Below are 22,157 nucleotides of genomic sequence, written 5' to 3' on the forward strand. Positions count from 1 at the left end.
GCATTATCACATCCATTTAAAGCCAGTACAGTTTCTACTGCATTTATGGAAACAATTCAAAAGCTACATGGAAACCCAAAGATTATTGTAAGTGACAGAGATCCCATTTTCACTGGAAATTTTTGGACAGAATTATTTTCTTGTCTTGGTACTCAGTTAGCTCATAGCTCATCTTATCATCCTCAATCTGATGGGCAAACTGAGATAGTAAACAAATGTTTGGAAGGATATCTTCGTTGCTTTGTATCTGATAAACAGACACAATGGGTCAAATGGTTGCCTCTGGCTGAATGGTGGTATAACACTTCCTTCCATACAACAACAAAAATGACCCCATTTATGGCACTTTATGGGTATCAACCACCATCCATCACATCATATTTAAGAGAAAATTCTAAGGTTCAGGCAGTGGAACATCACATCGAACATCAACAACAAGTCCTCCAACTCTTAAAGGATAACCTCGTGTTGGCACAAAATAGAATGAAACAACAGGCAGATCAACATCGCAGTGAAAGAAGTTTTGATGTAGGTGATTGGGTATTCCTACGGCTACAACCATATAAGCAAATGTCCCTAAAGCAAGCTAAGAAGGATAATAAATTATCACCAAAGTATTATGGTCCGTACAAGGTGTTGCAAAAGATTGGTACTATGGCATACAAATTGGAGCTTCCTGCAGCTTCTCGATTGCACCCAGTTTTCCATGTTTCATGTTTAAAGAAGGTTATAGGCGACAAGCTCCCAGTTCAAACAATATTGCCAGAACTTGACGAGGAAGGAAAAATTATATTGGAACCGGAAGCAGTCACAGAAACAAGAACTCGACAGCTACGAAATCGATCAATTTCAGAGTATCTTATCAAGTGGAAGAACTTATCCGCTGAAGATTCCACATGGGAGGATGAGAATTTTATGCAGAAGTATCCAGAACTACTCAAGCGTTGAGGACAACACTTTTTTGAAGGAGAGGGGCATGTTGGGTCCCTATAATACTAGTGATTACCCCATTACTATTGTAGTTATACCCCTTATTTATATTGTTGTGCCCCTATTACCCCCATATTGTTATTTCTGTGCCCCATAGAATCCCTCTATTGTTATTTTTGTGGCTTTATATTATTATTGTTAGGTCGGCTGGATTATATTGTGACTCCTTAGACTCCTATATATAGAAAGGAGGTTTTGTCATTTGTATCATCCAAGAATTGTTCATTTATGTAATGTAAAGGAGGTTGCCCCCTCGAAGAGGCTGAATTCTAAGGTGTTGATCTATCTTTTCTATCTTTTCTTGAGCTGGTTTCATAACAGTTACAACAAAGGCTTCATCGAAGGTGGTGAGGAGACGCCCACAACCCTTGCCTCTGCCAGGGCAACAACCCCTTCCTTTGTTGTGGTTCATCATTAAGAGGTAGAAGGACAATGTCATAGAGTCGGAGTCAGGGGAGACAGAGGGAACCTTGGAGAGAGTAATCAGGAAAAAACGATATTTGGAGGCCATATTTGGGGGGGTTATTTTGTAATAAAATTAATAAATTTGTATATGGTTATTCTAAAATTTATATAGGATGATTATAATGTGGCTAATTATAGCATAAATTATTTTTGGACTACTGTGATGTTATATTGATCTATATTATATTTAAATGGTAAAGGAATTATGGTAATATTTAAATATGCAATCAATATATATATATATATATATATATATATATATATATATATATAGAGAGAGAGAGAGAGAGAGAGAGAGAGATAGATATATATATATATAGATAAAAGAGGGAGGGAAAGAAATTATGAAAGAGGGGGGGGGGGTGGTTAAGAAGTAAGGTGTTGGATTATAGGCTTCCATGAGTGGCTAAGCTTATACCCATCTTTCCTATTGAAATTATTATGGTGCTTTTCAATTTCTAAAGCTTCCCTAATGACACGAGAGTTATGGAAATGGATACAAGATAAGGAGTAAGTCTGGTCAAAGCAAGTAAGGTGCTTTGTATTATTAGAGTTCTCATTTATGACAAATTTAGTCACTCTGTGATAGTTAGTGTTTGGTATGTGCTCCTTAAGGTGGTTTGTGATTGAGTGACTAGTTTGGTCAATGTGAGACTTACCACATGAATAAGGAATTTGGTAGATATTTGATCATTCCATGGGTTTCGACTTATCTTTGGTTGACTGGAATAACTCTCTAAGGGTTCTATGGGGTTTGAAGAAAATCTTGATTTTATTTTTGGAAAGAATCTTGGCAATGACATCGGTGGTTCCTTTTATGTAAGGGAGAGAGACTTGGCTTACATGGAGGGAGGGTTTGGATTTAGGGCGAGAGGAAACTTGGAAAGATTTATGAATTTGAGACCCTGAGTAGCCATTAGCTTTGATTTAGGTGCACTTTTTTCTAGGGGAGAAATTGGAAAAAAAATATTTTAAGGGCATCAGATATAAGGGTCTTAAGGACTCCTAGTTTTTGGGAAGGGTGGTGATGAGAATGGGCATGAAGATAATGGTCGTATCCCTAGTCACAAAAGATCTTGTCCCTAAAGCTTTAAACATTATCTCTAACCTGGTAGATGAAGGAACTATTAACCTTATTAATATATGCCTTTCTTATACCTTTTCTTCTTACAAATGTGTCATCTATGAGAAAACCTAAGGGAAAAATATGGATTATTCCCTATCACTGGTTGTGGCTAATTTCTTTATGGAACATTTTGAAGCCACAACCTTAAATACGTGGCATATTAAACCCAAATGTTGGTTTAGATTTGTTGATGACACCTTTATTATCTAGCATCATGGTCATCAATCCCTCCATGCCTTTCTCGAACATCTCAATAGCATTTCACCCCATATTCAATTCACTATGGAAATTGAATCCAATAATTTTCTTCCTTTTATTGATGTCCTTGTCTCTCAACTTCCTAATGACAACCTTTCCCACCAATTTTATCGAAAGAAGACCCTTACTGGTCTTTATCTTCATGCCCATTCTCATCACCACCCTTCCCAAAAATCAGGAGTCCTTAAGAACTTTAGCTCTCATCCCCTTAAAATATCTGATCCCCAATTTCTCCCCTTAGAATAATTGCACCTATTCCAAGATTTCAAAGCTAATGGCTACTCATCATCTCAAATTCATAAAGCTTTCCAAGCTTCCTCCCGCCTTAAATCCAACCCTCCCTCCATGTAAGCCAAGTCTCTCTCCCTTGCATAAAAGGAATCACCGACGTCATTGCCAAAACTCTTTCCAAAAGGAACACCATGACTATCTTCAAACCCCATAGAACCTTTAAACATTTATTCTGGCTAGCCAAAGATAATTCAAACCCCATGCAAGGATCAGGTGTCTACTAAATTCCTTATTCATGTGGTAAATCTTACATTGGCCAAATTGGTTACTCAAACACAACCCGCCTTAAGGAGCACATAGCGGACACCAACCATCATAGAGTGACTAAATCTACCATAGTAGAGCATTCTGATAATACCAAACACCTTATTTTCTTTGACCAAGCTCGCTCCTTAACTTGTATCCCTTTCCATAACTCTCGTTTCATTAGGGAAGCTTTAGAAATTGAAATACATCCGAATAATTTCAATAGGGAATATGAGTATAAGCTTAGCCACTCCTAGAAGCCTATAATCCAACACCTTACTTCTTAACCATCCAACTCCCCTTCCCTTTTCATTGTTTCTAATCTTAAATTTATACAGGATGATTATAATATGGCTAATTATAGCATAACTTAATTTTGGACGGATGTGATATTATACTGATCTATAATTTATTGAAATGGTAAAGGAATATATATATATATATATATATATATATAAACATCATTCCTTTACCATTTCAATATATTATAGATCAATATAATATCACATCAGTCCAAAATTAAGTTATGCTATAATTAGCCATATTATAGTCTTCCTATATAATTTTACGATTAACTATAATTAATTTTTTCTTTTATTACAAAATAAAACACCCCTTCCTTGATTCCCTATAATTTAGATTTTTATAATTTTAATAAAATATATTCATAAATCTTTGTTGATAATATCTCGATAATAATAGCTTGAATATTTTTTTTATATATATAAACATTAAAATTCTAAAAAAATAACTATATAATAATAATAAATAAATAAAATATTAAAAAAGAAATCTAAGCTAATAAAAAAATTTCTTATATTAAAATTAAAATTAAAATTATATATATATATATATTCCATCTTACATTATATTATAATAGTATATATAAAAATATGATAATATCAAACCATAATAATTTTTTCTTTTAATAACTCTTATTGAACCCCTTCCTTTAAAATAATGGCTATTACATTAAATTAAAGAAGAATCCCATAAAAAAGATCTCCAGAAATGTACAAAATCTGATAAAAATAAGTAGAGAGCATAACATTAAAAATCTAATAGAAAACAACCCATACACCCCTAGAATCTATGGAGCCTCGAAGATACACAAAGAAGGTATCCCTATAAGACCCATTGTCAATACTATAGGAGGTCCCACTTACCATCTGGAAAAATACCTCACTAAGAAACTTAAACCTCTGGTTGGTAACACAAGCTCCTTTGTCAAAGACTCCACTCACTTCATCAATGAGATCAAACATTTAAACCTTGATTCGAATGACATATTAGTCAGTTTTGATGTCAAATCTCTCTACACCAACATTCCCATAGACGAAGCCATGAAAGTGGTCCATAAAATCACAAACTCTGACACAGCCAAATTAATTGAAGTTTGTCTCAAATCAACCTTCTTCAGTTTTAAAGATGAAATTTATGAACAAACTTGCGGTGTAGCCATGGGATCTCCTCTATCTCCTATCATTGCTAATCTCTTTATGGAGGATTTTGAAACTAGAGCCATTGAATCTTCCCCATTAAAACCCAAACTTTGGAAAAGATTTGTCGATGACACTTTCATTATTTGGCCTCATGGAAAAGAAAAATTAAACATTTTCTTGCAACACCTAAACAATCAATCTAATTCTATCAAGTTTACCATGGAAATGGAGGAAAATGGCAATGCTCCCTTTCTTGACATCCTCATCAATAGAAACCAAGATGGTTCCATATCTCACCAAGTCTATTGTAAGAAAACCCACATGGAACATTACCTACATGCCAACTCTCACCACCATCCTTCCCAAAAATTTGGTGTTCTCAACACTCTAGCAACCAGGGTTGTACGTATTTCGGATCAGGATCACTTTGAAAAAGAGAAGCACCATCTTATGGATGTGTTCATAAAGAATGGATACAATAAACACCAAGTGATCAAAGCCTTCAAGAATGCTGAGAATCCCAAAAACAAACAACCTCTTGATGATCATGTGGGCAAGGTTCACCTCCCCTACATATCAGGCACAACAGACAAAATTGTGTACATTTTAAAGAAGAACAATATTAAAACCACTTTCAAACCCATGAATACCATCAGTAGATGCCTAAAATCAGTCAAAGATCCCGTTGATCCCAAATGCCACAAAGGAGTTTACATGGTTCCTTGTTCATGCAGCAAAACCTACATTGGGGAAACCAATCGATCTATCCTTACTAGGATTCAAGAACATGCCACTGACATAAAACACAACCGCTCAAAAACCTCAGCTCTAGCTGAACATTCTAGTAAAACCAATCATCATGTCTGTATTGAAAACTCCAGTGTGGTGGCCAAAATCGATCATTATCACCATAGAAAATTTAGAGAAGCCATAGAAATAGGTAAACACCCTAACAACCTCAATCGAGATGAAGGATGGAAAATAAGTGACAATTAGATTCCTACTTTAACCTCCTAAATAGCCCTCTCCTAGTGTATCCCTTCCCCCTTTTAGCCTGACCTTGCGCCTCCTCTTCTAACCTTACTTCTCTCTCTCTGCACTTCACATTCTAAATTAATCACTAACCCTAATTTTAATCTTAATTTCTAATTTTAAAATTAGATTTTAACTAAAAATGAAATACTTTTATATATTTTAATTTATTAAATTATTCAAAACTATTTTTAATCAAAATCTTTAAAATTTGGAGTAATATTAGTATAATTAATATTAATAATTAATATTAACATATCTAAAGTAAAATTAATTATAAATTAAAATTAATTATAATAAAATATTTTTACTTTAATCTTAATTTCAAAATTTTTAAATTTTTTTGGATTAATATTAATATTAACATTACTAATAATAATTTTTTAAAATTTAATAATAGTCTTAAGAGAATTCTAAATTAAAATGAATAAATTGACCATAATTAAAATAAAATTAATAAAATTAATTTTATTGCAGTCTTAATCTTAAATTAAATTAATTCCAATTAAATTAAAATTATTAATTGTAACAAATATTAAGTATTATTAATAATTATCATTAATTATCAATTGAGACATGGTCGACTACTATCATTCCCGTTCCATCTATCTCTTACCTCTATTTATTCATTCCATAGAGATTTGTCTTACGCTCTTATTAATCTATCATGATGATGAGCCACGGTGGATGGATAGTGTGTATATTTTCTAGCTTGAACTGTCCATCTTTCGATACTGACCATATGAAATGGTACTTGAGCTATATAAGTTTAGTCTTTCAATGAAATGTTGAGTTATTTGCAAGATATATGGAACTATGGCTGTCACTGTATAACCTTCCCATCTCCTGTTTCTTACCCAATTCATCCATAAAACTTTGTAACCAAATCATTTCTTTACTAGCCTCTATAGAAGCAACATACTCCACTTCCATTATTGAAAGTGCAACAACACTCTATGTTTTTGAAACCCGACCGATAGTTGTTCCACCTACAGTAAACACATACCCTATGGTGCACCTCCTGTTATCTCTATCACCTGTCATATTTGCATCAACATATCCCTGTAGAGCAATGTTTGAACCACCAAAGAATAATGCTTGATTTGTGGTAGCTTTCAAATACCTCAAAATCCACTTCACTGCCATCCAATGTTCTTTTCCTAGATTGTTCATGTACCTGCTTACAACTCCCACTGCATGTGAAATATTAGGCATTGTGCAGACCATTGCATACATTAAGCTTCCAATTGCTGATGAATATGGAACATTAGACATATAATCCATCTCTTCTTGAGTCTTCAGACACATCTCCTTACTTAGTTTGAAATGGCTAGCCAAAGGTGTAGTAATTGGTTTTTCATTCTTCATATTAAATATTTCCAACACCTTTTCTATGTACTCACTCTGAGACAATGTTAATTTGTGATTTTTCCTGTCTCTAGTTATTCTCATACTAAGGATTTGTCTTGTAACACCCAAATCATTTATTGCAAGTGAATTTTCCAATTTTCCTTTGGGCACATTTATTTCTTTCATGTTAGACCCTACAACAATTATGTCATCTACATACAATAAAAATATAATATAGCTGCCATCATTTTTCCTTTTGAGATAAACACAATGATTAGAGTGACATCTAGTATAACCTTGTTCATACATAAACTTGTCAAATTTTAGATACCATTGCCTTGGAGCCTGTTTTAGGCCATACAAGCTCTTCTTCAACTTGCACACTAGTTTCTCCTTCCCTTTGACCTCATACCCTTTTGGTTGTTGCATATAGATACCTTCCTCCAAATCCCCATGGAGAAAGGTCATCTTTACATCTAACTTATTAAGATGAAAATCTTCTACTCCTACTAGACTTAAAATAGTTCTGATTGAAGTAATTTTAACAATAGAAGAAAATATTTCATCAAATTTTATACCTTTCTTATGTCCAAACCCCTTCACCACAAGTCTATCTTTATACCTTTTTCCACCTCCATCTTCTTCCTTCAACCTGTAAACCAATTTGTTCTTAAATAATGTTTTACCTACTGGAAACCTCACTAAGTCCCAAGTCTGGTTATGTACCAAGGGATCCATCTCTTCTTTCATGGCTAACTCCCACCTCTTCCTAGTTTCTACCTGCGTTTCTTCTCCATAACATTTTGGTTCACCAGAATTAGTCAATAATACATAATATAATGAAGGAGAATATCGTTCGGGGGGTCTACTTATCTTAGTAGATCTTCTAACACCACTTTCAGGTGTTTGAGGTGTCTATTTCCATTGTGGTTGTTTTTTTTATTGTGGTTATTGATTTGTATGATTTTCAGGCACATTTACTTTTTTTGTGATCTCATTAAGCACTGTGTACTCTCTGTTTTATTTTTCCTATTCTTTTCCTGCATTTGATCCTTATACAAGACCTTTTCATTCAATATGAAATCTCTACTCATAATTATGTTGTGATTTTCATAATTATAAAAGAGATAACCAAAATCATTAACATTGTATCCAATAAAGGTACATTTCTCTTATTTTTCCTCAAGCTTTGTTCTATTTTCTTTATTAATGTGGACAAAGACTTCACAACTGAAAGTCTTTAAAAATGAGTAGTTTACCTTTTTATTTGTCCATGCCTCTTTTGTAATATCATCATCCAAATAATTTGAAGGCCCTCTGTTTATTAGATAAACAAAAATATCTACAACATCTGCCCAAAATTGTAAAGGAAATCCTACATGAAATCTCATGCACCTTACATGCTCCATGATTTTCTTGTTCATCCTTTATGACACACCATTTTCTTGTGGTGTTCCTGGAACTTCTCTCTACAAATTCCATGCTCTGAATAGTAACTATCAAACTCTTTGCTAGAATATTCACCTCCATTGTTTGATCTAAGATACTTCAACCTTTTTCCTGTCTATTCTCTACCAAATCTTTCCATTTCTTGAAAGTTTCAAATACATCAGATTTATTTCGAATATAATAAATCCAAGTTTTTCTAGTTGCATAATCAATAAAAGTAACATAATAAAGAGAGCCACTGAGAGATGATACCAGAGCAGGTCTCCATACATTTGTATGCACAAGCTCTAATTTTTCGCTCTTCTTTTCTTTCCCAACTCTGAGAAATATGAATCTCTTTTGTTTTCCATAAACACAAATCTCACAGAAATACAAATCAACATGCTTCAAACCTGGAAATAAATTTCGTTAATGGAGAATTTTCATCCCTTTCTCACTCAAGTGCCCAATCTTATGATGCCACAGTGTTGTATCTACTCTTGTGGAGGTCAGAGGATTAACATAATTAGAAATACCATTGCATAAATATAATGTACCAACCTTTTCTCCTTTTTCTATTACTAGGGATCCTTTAGTGACCTTCCAAGTTTTATCTGTATAAGTAGTTACACAACCTTCACCTCCCAACTTCCCTATTAAAATTAGATTTTTCTTCAAATCTAAAACATGCCTTACCTCCTTCAATAGCCATTGGTTTCCATTCTATTTTTTTATGAAAACTTTACCCATTCTAATGATTTTTTAGGGTTTATCATCACCCAAATGAACCTGTCCAAAATCTCCTTCAACATAATCATGAAAATGTTTCCTATTAGGTGTGGCATGGAATGATGCCCTATAATCTACCACCCAGACATCATTAATATTTTCTAATGAAAGAATCAAAGCATATTGTAACACAACACCTATCACTTTCCCTTCATGATTGTTTTCTTGTTTTGCATCTCCTTTTCCATTTTGAGACTTACAGTCTTTCCTCAGGTGTCCTTTCTTCTCGCATTTCCATCACACTATCCTTGATCTAGACTTGGATCTGCCTTTCCTTGACTTACTGCGATATCCTAGGCTCTTTCCTCTTTCCATTTTTCTTCCCCTAATATTTGCAGTCAAATCATTACCTGATGTCTCATCAAAGCTTTCTCATCACATTTCCTCACTAAGGATGGCACCAAAAACATCATCAAACATTAAAGTACTAGATCTAGAGACAGAGTTACTAATGGCCATAACTAAACCATTCCATCTTTTTGGAAATGATCACAGAAATAACATAGCCCTAACTTCATCATCAAAATTTACCCCTACATAATTTAACTAACTAGTAACCGTATTAAATTCATTTAAATAATCAACAATAGATCCACCTTCTGGCATCTTCATATTAAATAAATGATTCATAAGAAATACCTTGTTTGAGGTGGAGGGTTTTTCATATAGTTTGACCAATGTCGTCATTAAACCCTCTATTGTCATTTCCTTTGAAATATTAAAGGCTATCGATGTCGCTAGGCACAACTGTAATGTTCCAAGTGCCTTTCTATCGAGAATCTCCCATTCTGTGTTTGTCATACTCGTCAGCTTCTTTGTTTTTCTGCTCAATGGTAGGTACAGATCTTTCTAATACAAATACTCTTCCATCTGCATATTCCATAGCTGGTAGTTTTGGCCATTAAATTTCTCAACCCTAAACCTACTATCTTCCGCCATTTCTCCCACTTGAACGAAGAAACCTTCTCTCCTACGAGTTTATTAGCCAAATAGACCTTCAACTCTCATACCATTTTTTATAAATTATATCTTATTGAGCAATGGAACACATAAAATATTGCAGAAATACAAAGAAAAAAATGCATAAAAGAAGAGAAACACAGATATACGTGGTTCACCTAGTTTGGGCTATGTCCATGGAGAAACAACCAGTCCTTCCTTTTATATTATCTAGCAAAATGAAGAGATACAACCTACATCAAATATGTTTTAATTTCCCCTTCACTCTCACACAACCTCCTCTCGCTTTCTCTTATAGAATACAAATATACACAGTCACAATAAAATTCCCTCATATATAGCAAGGGCTTTCCTTATGGGGAAAAATACCCTAAATTAAACATAACTTCTACTATTAGATCACCCCCTAATGAAGGACCCATATTGACTATGAAATTACAATATTTTACAAGGCAATTTTACATCTATTTTTAGCTTCAGGAGCGTTGCCCCAAAACCCCTGTCAGGGGGGTTCATCAAATCATCATCACCCACCTTGGACCCCCCGGACAATAATTAAACACATGGAATTTCCACTCCGTAAGGAACTTGGGTCCAACACAGTGATACCTCTTAATAAAGAAGAGAATCAAGCTCTACACCCAACAGGAAACCCTTTCAGGAGAAAACCCAGCTGGAAGGTGACGTTGTTATGCTCTCTTTCTCTATCTGGAAAATATGGTTGCAGTTACAAAGAAGTAATGCATGTGGCCTGGGGGTTGTTATAGTGTACATATCCTCTCTTTGCACTCTACCTCCTATCTCTCCTAGTTATCTTTTCTCATCTATGGAACAAAATGCTCTCAAAAGAATGGAATGCGTTTTCCTCCTAGTGGTACAGTTATAACACAACTTGATAGCATACTAGTGGTTAATTTGGACTAAAACAACTCTTAACTAGAGTTACAATATAGACTCTTATAGAATCTTTTACATAAAAAACACGTAGCTATCCCATTTTCCATGAATAATGGGGGCTGACACGACATCCCCTTGAATAGGTGTGAAAATAGGAAGGTCAACTTCTGAGTGGCATAATTTTTTCATACTGACTCTAATTGACACACTTCTTATGCCTTTGGAAAGATATCTATGTAGACCAACATGAAATGGTGTTGCACCCAAGAAGAAAAATTTTACCTCCAAAAAATGTCATTTGATGCCTCTAAATGCTCCTAGAATATTTCAGACCTTGTTTTGCCAAATTGTGTCTCACCGCTAAAATTTGTCCCATGAGTTGATTCCTCTAGTTTTTCCACTCTGAATGCATTGAGATGGATAAAAAAAATATAATGATCCAATTTGGATCAAATACTTTTTTAGTGTCCTCTTAGATCTCTTCCTGCATCTCTGAGGGGATGTGAAGGTGGTAAATTCTAGTTATCAAATGAGCTTAGGTTTTGGATCAAAAACTCCCTTCCCCTCAACTCAACAAGCCTTGCCTACTATGGGAACCTAAGCGAGGCATGTTTGGGGAAGCAATAATTTGAATCTTAATGAAAAGGGAGTGAATAGTTGTAGAAAGGCCCCACAAGATGGAACAAAAGGAAAATCAAAGAAGGTAAGGGTTATGGGTCGTGAAGAAGCAATCATTAGGGGAATTTTGAGGTAAAAAATGGTCCTAAAAAAAGGTGTACTAACAAAATTAAATTTAAGAGAACCAATAGGATTCAAGATGATGATGCCATCCCTAGGGTTAAATATTTTGGAGGGAAAAGAAGAAAAACATTTTTTAATTATATTCTCAACTTATCTCCTTATAGGTTTAGTCAAATGTCAAGTGTAGACACCCGTTGGGTGTGGAAGTAGATTCCATATCCAATGAGTTCCCTCTCAACATACTTCTGAGTAGACCCACATCATAAAATGGTGAAAATGCATGAAAAAAAAATGTTCAAATTCCACATCCAACGAGTGCCCACTCAACATACTTCTAAATAGACCCACATCGAAAAAAAATTAAAAATACATGAACAATATATGTGTGTGTGTGTGTGTGTGTGTGTGTGTGTCTACTCTAAAGTATGTTGAGAGGGAACTCGTTAGATGTGGAATTTTATTCTGCACCAAACGAGTGCCTACACATGACATTTGAGTAATCCTATAAGGAGATAAGCTGAAAATATAATTAAGAATTTTTTTTTTTTTTCTTTAAGAATTCATAGCTCTTACTTTATTATCTTAATTATTATTTTGTTATTTTATTTATGAGGCTTATTTCAGACCTCAAAATTCCCTTAATGGAAGTTCTCACATCTCCAAAAAATGAAGATAATATAGCTTGTAATGAGGATACAAGAGTAACAGAAGTTGTGCGGTCATGTAGAAACCTCTAACGAAACTGAATTAAACCATAGTTTAAACAAACATTATCTAAGAAAACGGATACCTTCATCCAAGTGTTAATGAGATTTGTTGAGACTGTATATTTTCCTGAGCATTTTTTTCCATATTGTAGTCTAGCCTGTCTTCTCGAGCAAGATACCCATCCACTAACCTTTTAAAACCCCTAGACATACGCAATAGATGTGACAATGGGGGAATGCAAGGTCGGGAGAATTTGGACCTTCCCTTAGGGGTGAATTGGAAATAACCTTAATTGAAGCAAAAACACTTGCAATAACAATGAGACTGAACCAGGAAAGGCCCAATTGAACACAAAAAGAATCAATTTGTTGTCAAATATCATTGATATTCCATCACCGTGATTACCTAAACACTATCAAGAACCTTCCCATGTTGGCCACCTTGAACCATTAATTGCAACCTGATGTGAAATGTGTATGAATAATGGTCTATCTCAAGTTGTGACACATGGTGGCGGGTGGTATCCATGCCTCCCACCTCTACTGAGCAAGGTGACGGTGGGGGTACCAAACCACCCAACCCGCCCCGCCGCACCCCCCCCCCAACCTCCCACTCACCATGTTTATCACCCTATGCGGGTATATTTTTTTCATTGTTTAAGAGTACAAATAAATTTAAATTCATTAATTATATTAATTATAAAGATTTAATTATAATAATTAGGGAAGATAAATGTTTTTATGTAAGTTAGCTACTTCCTAGTATTAATATGGTATAAAAACCTGTACAGTCAACATTATATTGCCTATCACTAAGGAAACTAGGTCAATAGAGATATTGGTATACAAATATTATATGTTCCGTCATAAATGATCACATTTTTTTAGTGAAATTTTTTGGAAAAATTGATATTATTGATCACCTATTCTATCATACTCTATAAGTTGATATTGAAATAAAAAAATGGGAGAGAAGTTGTTTCTCATTCCCAATAGAAATGGTATAGGGAGGAAGGAGACTAGGCCTAAAATTCATCAAGAAGCTATAGGGCTACCTATTTAGTGTGTTTCTACTTTGACTCCATGTCTACTAGAATTAGTTTTGATTATATGGCTACACAAATGTAGCTTGTGTCAACATGTAGCATTATGGCTCCAGAGGGTCCAATTGGAGAAATTTAAAAAAAATAAAGTGGAAAACCTTTCAAAAAATATCAAACTTCTACTCCAGATGATGGATTTTTTCCAAGAGAGCAAAGTGAGGGTCACTATACTTTTCCACAATTTGAACTATGAAGATATTTTTCAAATGGTAGAGTTATATGAGTCTATCGATTTTTGTATCTTTGGTTTGTGAGAGCTTAGGGTCATAAACCATTCCTTAAATTTAGTATTCATTTGTTCTCTAGAGGTATACTAGCATTTCAAATCAATGTTTCTATTGATTTTATTTAGATAAACAAATCTCAAAGGTTGTGATTGCATGAATGACATATTTTTGAGCACTTATTTGTGCTAGGGAGGCTTGCTAGATGGTTAAGAACTAGGGATGTTAGAGAACACTTTTGGGCGTGTTTGTGGTTTCTAAAACTCCTAGAGTGAGGGTGGAAAATTCCATGCTGGTAAAACAATATATAATAGAGGAGGCTATAAACTTGAGGGGCCTATTAAATTTATTCATGTAAATAAAGGATGATGAGTGGTTGGGACCAAGTCTTAGGTTCAGGGGAGAAGAGACACAAACTAGAGAAGGGGAACTTACTTAAAAGGGGGATTAAACAAAAGGAATCACTCTCCAATAAGAAGAGCCACTAAGGAAAATGAATGATCTTAAAATGCCAAGAATTCTCACAGGAAAGAGGGATTTAGGTAGGCACAAAATATACAATGCCAAATTAAGCAACATGTAAAAATAGATTACAAGGTAAGACCATAGTGCAGGGGAATATAATTAGGAGATAAACCCAAATATAGACATAGAGGAGCAAAACCAAGCTTAAAAGCGCAAAGATTTTGGATGGAAGAGACTCTACCCATCTAGTGCCCATTTAGAGAAGTTGACACCACAAGAGATAGGGATTGTTGTAGTTAATTGTTGTTCATTTCCCATAAATAGAATTTTTTCCATAGCCAAGCGAATAAACTCCACAATGGAAGTGAATATGAACTATCTTGCACAAAGAAGAATCATAGCCATGAATAAATGTCACACCTTGCACAATAAGGTGTCCCTACATTGCTTTGTACTCACCCAATAAGGGGAATGAGAGTGAGGGGTCGTGCCTGAGTGTGGAGGCATTAATGCATTACCTTGAAGTCACACAGAGCAAGGGGTAGGGAAGAGAAACAATATTCTCTTTATCAAACTCAAACTTTTCTTACAACATTAATATTAATATTAATATTAATTTAATGAATACAATAAATAATTAGTTAATTTAATTAATCAAAAGTTGTTGGTATTCTTATTATAATGTTGATTTTATAAATCTTAGAATAAATTTTGCACCAAGAGGTTCTCTCCAACCCATTGTGCAAGCCATTGTAATGTCTTGTCCTGTAAACATTTTGACTACATTTTGACTCGGTCAAAATAAAATAAAATAACCATATTTTTTTTTGGGTAGTTAAGATAAATTTGAAATAAAAATAAAAAGTACACATTATTATTTTTTATTAATTTTTTTTTTGGGTGGTTAAAATAAAATTGACTTGGTCAAGTTACCCAGTTCATTTTGACTCGATCAAAATAAAATAAAAATAACCCCATGTTTTATTTGGGTAGTTAAGATAAATTTGAAATAAAAATAAAAAGTATGCATTATTATTTTTTATTAATTTTTGTTGGGTGGTTAAAATAAAATTGACTTGGTCAAGTTACCAACAGTTTTTGAGCTCCAAATTTATGAGAACTCGTGGTATTATCCATCGTATTCATGTGTAATATAGTCTATTTAAAAGGGGGAATTAAACCAGCCCAAATCCATGTTAACTCTAGATCTACCCAGCGTCCAGAGATCAAATCTATTGAGATGCAAATATATTAAAATTAAAAAGATTTTATCCCTCTAGACCCTTGGTAGATCTGAAGTTAAGATGGATATAGGCTGGTTATTCAATTCAAAACTAATATAAAGTTATTATTTTCATTTGTTGAAGTTTAAATATAAATTTAGTACTAGACAATATTTAAATAAATTTATTTTTAAAATGGTTTTTTTTATCTATATATTATTGTTTGGAGAAGTAAAAATAAAAATAATTATAACTAGCATTTGCACCAGATGTTGCAAAGGAAAAGCCATAAGGCATAAAGTGCGGAAATCCATTATACATGTAGTGTGTGCATTACATCAATGACCTAGATATCAACATATCTATTCACTTTTTCTAAATATTGTAAACAACCAGAATCACGTCAATGACCTAAATAGCAACATATCTATACACTTCTTCTAAATATTGTAAACAAGCAGAATTATAGAAATATTCTTAAATGTGTACCAATATTTATAGGCACACTCCCTATACCTTAAGATTTTTGGTTGCAACTTTAGCTTTGGAAGTCTTGAGATTTACCAAAGCTTCAATTCTTGCTTCTTCTCGCTGATATCTGAAATTTACAAACAACTTGAATGCTCACAGATTTTGTTGTGAAAATTATAGATAACAAATGTTAGCAATCTATTAATTTAAAAAAATATTTGTCAGAGATAAAGGGCTTATCGTAAATAAATGTGTTTATGAATACATAGCATTGTAGGCTAGAGCTCATTTCAAATTTAAAAACTGGAAATTGAAACCAGAAAAAAAGGAGAAAACATAAAGGAAATTTCACAGAATTGTAATATGATCTTTTAAATGCATTAACACTAAGCTAATGATATGTTCTTTAAAAATGCGACCATGAAAATCGTTCTCTATTAACGCAAGCAAGAAATATTTAATTACCACTGCAAATTGCTTCGACATTTGTTGTGGTCTTTAACACTACATCTAACTGGTAAAGTTTATGTTCAAAAACACTTTTTTACATTCCTGGTCTAAGTAGAAAATTGTTTTTTTGTTAACCAAACTACATAGAGAAATCTGCATGTAGAGGTTGTGTTCACAACACGCAAACACTTGGTGAAGAAAAGGGACAAAAATATCATAGCTTTGGGGGTGGAAAGCTTTGTCATGTTAAGCAAGGCAGAAGTTGACTCAATTCAAGATTTTAATCTCAAGCATGTCACATCCAAGGAGAGTGCCTTTGATCAGGTCCGTACAGAAGGGAAGCCTCTGTGTCAAAAGACTGTAATTGCAGGAATTTCAGTTGATAGAAAAGCCTAGTAACCGAAACAATTGGTTCAACATTTAGTCATTCTATGTTTCTTCAATAACATAAACATGGGAGCATGGTAGATGACTCACAATGCTCACACATTTTTAGGACATTGATTGAAGGGGATTTGGCTTACTTATTTATTTTATATTTCATTGTATATTTAGCAAATTAGAACATAAATTATTGACTAAATAGGAAAATGCCCAGGGACAGACAATTCTTAGAAAATGGTTGTCGGCATTCTAATCCAAAGAATTGGAAAGAATCCCCAAACTCATCAACTTTAAATGTTGCAAGCATGCCAAATTCATTATCTGTCTTCAGTGCTTCAGAAATGTCTCAAATATCAGCTCTAGATCTTCTTCCAGTTACTTATGGTGATTCGGTAGATTCTGATGAGAATAATGATGAAGGTCAAGCAACTAAAACAGATGCTCTTTCTGGACTTCCTATTAGTGTGAGAACACGTGAAAATTGTCAGGAACTTTATGGCATTCCAGATGCCACTAGAAGTGATGTTTGTGTCCAGCACCTGCCAGAAGGTCAAAAACATTTGTCCACGTTAACTGAAAAAATAAATATAGAAGAAACTCACGATGACCCTATTCAACAAGAACTAAAGAAGAATATAGATATGGGCATTTGTTAAATATTTCAATGGGAAAGGACAAATATAACATGGAGGAAATGTGAAATAATAAACCAAACCAATCATCAAAAAGGAATATAACCTGCCACACATCCGTTGCTGAGTATCAGAATAGCTCTAATGAACTCAATGTTTATGAAACTCAAATTTCCTTTATAGTAAAAAGCAATCAGCTACAGAAAGGTATTTTGGTTCCTCCATCTTCTGAAGTTAGTTCTAATACATTCAATAATCCAGACAAAAGCTTGAAAAAAACTTCAATGAGCAGTGCTCTTTATATGTTTCTCCCAATACAAAATTATCATTCCCTATTCAACAAAGGCAGTGAAACGATCCCTAAGCCTGTGAATGCATTGGACCACTGATAAGTATAATTCTTAGCTTTAGAGAAGTATGAGTGAAAATTGTGACATGAGTGAGGAAGGATTTTTCTCTTCTGGAATTGGAAACAATAAATCTTACCCAATATACTATATCTTCTTCAAGTTCTTGAATTTTTTTGGGTTGTCAGTTGTCAGGACTCTATATGGCACAAGGTTACCCCTGGCGTAAAAATTGCAGACAAAAATTCGCAGGCGTCTTCAACAACACCCAACATGAATCTGAAGAATTCGACAACGGCAATGGATTTCTCAACGAATTTTCTTCCTCTAGGTCGGATTCGCCCTTGACTCCTATAGATTCAATCACAAAAACCATTTGGACACAGGAGGCATCATCAGACAATTCATCTCTGACCTTATTTGATCTGCATCTCATTTCTACATTCAGGAAAGCCATGGATGAAATTTCCCCCAGAGATTCGATGTAGCCCGTTTCAGAGGTCTGTTAGGGCAGCACGGGAAGTAAGAGCAGAGAAGACGAAAAGGGTACCCCAGGCAAATCTTTCATGCTCCAATCTAGTAGCATTCAGGCAAGGGTGAATACTTTGTAGCAGATAATAGACGAGAGGATGACCAAATGACCCCCCATATCCAAAAAATCCTCTATCAAAAACGCTAAGTTGAGAATATAAGGTGGTTTTGTATTTCACGAGCTTGAGGGGAATAAGGAAAACATTTGAGGATTGCTTCACTGTGAAATTGATTCTTCGAGGTTTTAGGGTTTCGGTCGATGAACGGGATATTTCCATGCATTCCCCTTTTCAGCAGGAATTGCAGGATCTTTTGGGGAAGCCCATGTCGGTGCCTAGGTTGTTTATTGGGGGAAAATACATTGGCGGGGTTGAGGAAATTCAGCAACTACATGAAATAGGGGAGTTAGCTAAGTATCTGGAATGCTTCCCAGTGTAGGCTCATTCCAAACCCTGCGATGGTTGTGGTGACGTGAGGTTCATTCCTTGCCAAAACTGCGACGGCAGCCGCAAGATTTTTACAGAAGAGGAAGGTCAGGGCCTTTTCATCAGTTGCCAGCAGTGTAATGAAAACGAACTCATAAGGTGCCCTGTGTGCTGCTGAGGTTTTTGTGAAAACCTGAACAGGCTGCAAATATGAGAAAGAATGGTGCAGAGTTACCATGTCGCCAAGGTATGGTGGTATTGAACTAGACAACAAATTATGCGAGATAAATTAGAATGGTGCCTCAGTTTTACAGAGGCCCCTTGCTACAGAGAACCTTCGGTGTTCGGATGGTGCTGGAAACATGGAGTAGGAACCCAGGTCAGTAAACCACAACTGTTTTGCAACTATTTCAAATATCATGAACAGTTCCAACCACTCAACTACCTTCCCTTGATCGAACGATTAACAATCCTCTAATCGTCTAACACATAATCTAACAGGACACAGGGATGACAAGTAGATTTTAGGGAAGTTCATTTCAGAGGGAAATGCCTTATGGCGTAAATATATATAAATATAAAATGTGGAATGAAAAATAATTTCACTTAGCTAACAACTATCTCAGTAAAAAAAAGTACAACAATTATTATTAATAGCAAATGAGTTCTACTTACCAAAATATCAAACATCATTACTTTATAATAATGAATATTATTAATGCAATAAATTTATAAAATTACGATAACAATTAATAGAATATTATTGTAATAAATTTTTTGATTCACATTTATAATGAAATTGAGAAAATGTGCAACAATCACTATATATAATAAAATTAATGATTTCATTTTCCAAAATATCAAACAATATCTCATTTCCATCTTGGGTGGAATTCTTTATGTGGTCAAGGGGTATAAATGTAAAATTATATAATCGGAATCATAATTTCCACATTTCGGTGTATCTATTTCCGGATTGGTTGGCATTTATAATGAAATTCGGAAAAATGTACAACAATCACTATATATACTAAATGATTTTCACTTTCCAAAATATTAACATCTCATATTGCTCCATAATAATGAATAGAATATTTATGCGATAAATTTGTAAAATTATCATTACAATTAATAGAATATTCTTGCAATAAATTTATATAATTGTGATGGTCACTGTTTTGAAATCATGTGGAAAAATATCCAACCATGTTAAAGATTGGTGTGGCGTGCAATCCCAAGGTGATTTTGACAACTTAGACCCGATCCCAGGGTGATTTTGACAACTTAGACCTCCTTAATCATAGTTTCTTAAGGAAAATATTAAATGTGCAATCATCTTAGGACTCACACTACTTATAAATTTTTTTATATCATATTATGATCTAATTTTTAAATAATAAATTGTATTTTTGTGTAGATAGCCGAATATAGGATATATGTGTTAGGTGTAATGTAAGTCTCTCTCTCTCTCTCTCTCTCTCTCTCTCTCTCTCTCTCTCTCTCTCTCTATATATATATATATATATATATATATATATAAAATGCGGAATGAAAAATAATTTCACCTAACTAACAACTATCTCAGTGATCTTAATTTATAAAAAGAAAGTTAACAAACAAAAATTAGTAAATTGGATAAATATAAAGTAAAAAACCATGGTAAAAAACTTATAGATTAAATAAATATAAAGTACAAAACCAAACCATGGGTGACACTTTTCTCAAAAGCTATTTAACATAATCAAATCTAGTGACTAAAAATGAATGGTTTAATATGTTATAGACTCAAGTTATATGACTAGTCTAACTTATAGAAGTCTTTTTCACGGAATTATTGGTACAATCTTAAACAAATTTGTGATTTTTTAAAACACATTTTTGAATGCATAAATGGATTCAACACCCTAGGGGTATAATTTTAAACAAATTTGTGATTTTCAATTGTTTAAAACACATTTTTATTTTTGAATGCATAAATGGATTCAATGCCCTAGCGGTACGATTTTAAACATATTTGTAATTTTAAACACCCTAGAAACCCCATGGGACACTTAAATTATATACATTAAACAACTTAAACTCAAGTTTTTAAAAATATCTACCTGCCATATGATACTTGAATCTGGATGGGGAAGATAAGAACTACTAAGCACAACCACCCAAACTAAACTCATTTGATTATATATAAAGTTTGGTTACATGTCATTTTGGAAGGAAACAAATACAATATACTTAAATAATCTTATGTAATTTAATTGTTTCATTTCTATTTTGGAATAGGTATATTCGATAATTATTATGTTGATAGTAGGGATTTAAGCTATGCAATATAAATTAGAATATATGTCGTAATAATAACTAATCGAAAGTGCCATTTTTTACTTTTTTAATTAAATTAATTAATAAAAAAAGTTAAACATGACTTATGATTTTTTGGAATAGTATTGATTTATGGTATTATAACAAAGTTTATTTACAAATTAAAATTTTTCACCATAAAACATAAGCAAATATCCATAATTAATATATATATATATATATATATATATATATATATATATATATATATTATTTTTTACTTATGCAAATTAATATTTAATTAATGCTTATATATATAACTATAAATAAAGAAAGACGTATCACTACAATAACATTGAAAAAAAACAATGAAATTAATTATATTATAATAAAATCTGATAATGGTACATAGAAGTAACCATTAATGTTCATGCATATATAAAAATATAAGTAAAGAAATTGATTGGTTAAAGTATTATATTAAATAACATTGAAAAAAATGAAATTAATTATATTATAATAAAACCATATAATGGTACATAGAAGTAACTATGAATATTAGTAAAAACAATGTAAATTGTTGTCAAATTTACATTTTCTATTAATTGGAAAGCATTTTCAAGTGAGTTTGATTGGCTTTTACTATTTAGTTACAGTTCCTCTTACCGCTTTTTATCATCTGAGTAATTTGCGTTCTCCTATCATTGGCTACAAGGGATGTGGAGGGAGAAATGTGGGTTGAAGGCGTGAAGGGAGTCGACGCAGAAGATGAGAGATTCCTATTTATTCTGCTAGCCATCAACATTATGGCCTTTGTCTGCACCACCACTACAACACAAACAATATTTCAATCCAAATCTTTCTTTACAAATTACAAAAAAA

The 22,157-nt window shown here is 33.4% G+C and overlaps 2 pseudogenes; one reads left to right on the forward strand and one right to left on the reverse strand.

The window, feature by feature from the left end:
- The window catches only part of LOC149182911 (ABC transporter G family member 29-like), a 30,609-nt pseudogene extending 25,968 nt beyond the window's left edge, over positions 1-4,641 (reverse strand).
- A 12,742-nt stretch (positions 4,642-17,383) lies between these two features.
- LOC149182912 (uncharacterized) lies at positions 17,384-19,155 on the forward strand (annotated as a pseudogene).
- Positions 19,156-22,157: the final 3,002 nt, after the last annotated feature.

Source organism: Pinus tabuliformis, chromosome 3_2, assembly GCF_031772625.1.
Source record: "Pinus tabuliformis cultivar Carrire ecotype Pingquan chromosome 3_2, CPIR1, whole genome shotgun sequence".
NCBI classification, from domain to species: Eukaryota; Viridiplantae; Streptophyta; class Pinopsida; order Pinales; family Pinaceae; genus Pinus; species Pinus tabuliformis.